Source organism: Chrysochloris asiatica, unplaced genomic scaffold, assembly GCF_000296735.1.
Source record: "Chrysochloris asiatica unplaced genomic scaffold, ChrAsi1.0 scaffold00474, whole genome shotgun sequence".
Lineage (NCBI taxonomy): Eukaryota > Metazoa > Chordata > Mammalia > Afrosoricida > Chrysochloridae > Chrysochloris > Chrysochloris asiatica.
This window is the reverse complement of record NW_006408992.1, coordinates 740,423-744,272: the sequence shown is the minus strand read 5'-3', so window position 1 is coordinate 744,272 and position 3,850 is coordinate 740,423. Positions and strand designations below refer to the sequence as shown.

At 36.9% G+C, this 3,850-nt stretch overlaps 1 pseudogene; it reads left to right on the top strand.

The window, feature by feature from the left end:
• Nucleotides 1-3,850, top strand: part of LOC102827009 — a 15,944-nt pseudogene that overhangs the window by 9,917 nt on the left and 2,177 nt on the right.

The following is a 3,850-nucleotide window of genomic DNA, read 5'->3' as shown; positions in this document are numbered from 1 at the left end:
TATTAAAAAAAGACAAAATTTATTGTAAAATTATATCAAACCTCTGCTATAAAAGATGTGTTACTTTTGTAAGATTGTTAATGATTTCCTCAATGATAATATCTTTCATCAATGCTTTTAATCTGTCAGAATGATCGCATTTACTTGTCATTTTTAATCAAGCATCTAATTTGGTTAAACTTCAGTCCCTAGCCTCAGCTAATTCATGGACTAGAGGACCGAGTAAACATGGGAACAAACAGTTGCTTGTGAGACAATGGAAACTGTATGTGAGCCATAAGCAGTGCGTGGGGAGTATGGATTAGGTGAACTCTGAAGGATTTTTGAGTGGTGTCCAGCAAAGGAAAGATCCGGGATATGGGTGCTCCAGGAAGAAGGAGCAATGTTACGCTCCCTGGCATTGGGGGACAATAGAATGATTGTTGGAAATTCAGTTGTGTGCGTTAGACAGGCAAAACCTGAGACTGCCAAAGTCCTTCTGTGCTCTAGTAAAGATTTTAGTTATTCCCTTGAAAATAGATTTTTAAACATAAAAGGAATGGGAGTACATTTCCTTGTAGAAAGGTGAGCCTTCCATCAATTTCGATGATGAGTAGGAAGAAGCTCATTGTGACCTCCAGTTACTAAGCTGTACGACATTTATGCTGTTGAACATTATCATTAACCTAGGTTTATTAAAAGGAAATTTAAAGATTTTAAACTTCCGTATAATTTATTCTTCTGTCACTTTTTTCAAAGATTTTTTACTTGTCATTCACGGTGGAATTGGCACTGATATTTCATGCTCCAAGCTTAAATTAGAATAATGCCTGAGTGTGGTAATACTCTCTGTCCAGTAGATAGCATGTGCTTATGCTGAGTTTCATATTTGGTAAATGGATAAAAACACATAGGTAATTTTTAAAAGTAAGTAATTATGATCTTTGAAATGAATTTTTAAGAAATATTTTTAAATGGCAATAATTTGGTACTGTTAAATATTTGCTAGAAACATTCTTCACATTTGTGAATCTATTTTAGAGTTCAGAATATTTGCATTTTAATTTCATAATAAAAGAGAAAAATGAAAGAATAATTTGGCTTACCGATTATCCAATTGTAGCAGTAACTAAAAAAAATTCCCCAGAAACTGATACTGGTTTCCACCGAATAATTACAAATACTTGGTCAGATTTTTAATGACATTTGCTAACCACGAAGAAAAAAGGGCATGTTGTTTCAATCCTTCATACCAAGTGCTTATTAAAACTGAAATTAATAAGAGGATTTGGGATGTTTCATTCTGTAACATTCAGCTTGTACAGCTAATGTGTTTTAAAATGAGACTTGCTTAGACACCAATTATTTAATGTTTGCTAGTAGAGATTTAAGACAAATGAACACAGTTGTTAATCCAGATACATTTGTTCAGTACATCACTAGTGGGGTCCATCACTAGTCTATAGACCCTGAGGCCAGAGGATTTGAGAAGGTCTCCAGGCAGATACCAGTGGAAACAAGGGTTCCTCGTGTCAGGATGCACTCCTGATGGCATTTTCCTCTGCTCTTTCTTTCCCTGACAGATACGACCACATATTCCACAGAGCGCTCAGAGCACTTCAAACCCTGCCGAGACAAGGACCTTGCCTACTGCCTCAATGATGGCGAGTGTTTTGTGATCGAGACCCTAACCGGATCCCACAAACACTGTCGGTAAGTCAACGCGTCCACGCACATTACGATTGAGGTGGAGGGTGGTGTTGGGTACCTGAAAGAGTGCACATGCTGGTATACTCCATCTATGTCAAAGGCAGAATTAAGTCTTCATTTAGGACACTGCAAGTATTAGGAGGATTTAAGACCTAAAGCAATTTAGGCGCAATTTACTTTATCCCCTGATCAAGTAAGGAAAAGTTTACTTTTATATACCTGCCATGCAATGTATGTAATTGTTTACTCACGTTACAAGTCTGTATGCATTGTGTGGGAGGGATATAGCTACATATGCTGGTACTAAGAAATAATCTTTTGTTGCAAACCTGCAGATGGAGACAAGGCAAAACAATCACTCATCTAAGATCTTCTCTCGTTGTTTATTGTGAATCACACCCCAGAGATTGTAACTGTGTCCAACGAAAATGGCATCTTATTTTGATTATGGCCTGGTTTATTAATTTCAATCCATTTTTAATACCATTGATGATGAAACACTCTCCAGGAAGGTGTTGCAAATGAAATCATTGTGCAAATGAACTCATAGTCTCCGAAAGAACTACTTTAGGGGAATGTCTCTGTGGAGGCCAGGAAACTGTTTAATCGGTTTTTAGGGACATAAGGTTACATAACTGCTAAAAATACAAGCAAATGGAGATAAACCGTGCACTTGTAGATGCTGGAGCTTTAAGGCTCAATAGAAGAATCAAATTAGCATCTAAAAAATATTTCCCACTTAGTTTTTATTTCCAGCGCTGCCCTGGTAATTTGTTTTCCCTTGCAATTATGTATGCTTCAGTGAGCCTATATTTCCACACCCTTTTCTTTGTCTTTATTTACTCTGCTTATATGACACAGGTATTAAATTAATTCTTCTGAATCATGAAGCATGGAAAATTACAATTGTTTTCTCTCTATTTCTTTTATAAAACTTTATTTTGTGCTATTTTATAAGATTCCATAAAGAAAAGCATCTTTAAACTTGAAATGTGCCCCCTTACCACTTGGCTCCAGGGGCAAACCTCAGTCCATAAGGAGAACTTGCTACCATAGTGGGCAGCCTGCCTAGACCTGGAAGAGATGATATATATAGTGTTGGTCGGGTGGTTATGTGCCATGGAGTTGGTTCCAACTCATTGTTGTTGTTGTTATGTGCCGTGGAGTCGGTTCTGACTCATAGCGACCCTGTACAGGGTTTCCAAGGCTGTTAAGTCTTTACGGGAGCAGAAAGCCTCATCTTTCTCCTGCGGAACAGCTCATAGTTTAGAAATGCTGACCTTGCCACACCATTAGGTTATTTTAAATAATTTAATAATGATGCTTTCTTTGAATCTAATCAAGTTATTTAGTGGATAAGCACAAATGATTTAAAATAAGTTTTAGAGTTCTTTAGACTGGTAAATGGACAACCAGAGTATATGATCAGCCAGGAATCTCTGCACTCTCCCACTTCAGAATTTTGCAGAGGCATTTACACACATTTCAGGTCCTCTGCAGTGAGTGAACTGTTGGAAATATGAGGGGAAAAGCAATGGGTAAAATGGGGTGGGAATCACTAGAGACCACAGTTGTCAGATGGAGATTAATTGAGTGTAATTGCTTTGCCATTGTCTTGATCTTGGAGTGTGTGTATTGTTGGAATCACTGATTATAAACCAAGGATCTCACTTTTTATTCAGTAGCTTATGTTAATGAAAAGTACTGTGTTTGGAGGAATGATCAGTGAATATCAATAAATGAATATAAGAAATTAAAGGAGAAGTTAACAGACTGATCATCAGCTGGATATACTTCAACAGTCAGCGTAGCATTAAGCTGTGTGGTATTTCATATTGAATTTTTTGCTCTGTGCTCTTGAATTTTAAATATTTCCCATGGAAAAAGGAGATTTATTCTGCGTGACCGTTTATCACATCATGTCTTGAATAACAGATCTTCACTGTACAAGAGAGCTCTTGGAAAACATGTATCTTTCGCAGACGCTTTATTTTGTGCCACGCTATGAGCAAGGCGATGTTTTAAAACGGAAAACATAAAACAGGTGTCTTTGTGCCACCAAAAAAAAAAAAAAAGAGTCTTTTTAATGATCACAGTTATATAAATAGTTTATAAGTGACAGTCATTGAGAATTGTCCTGGTGAGGCACTGTGGGTTAATG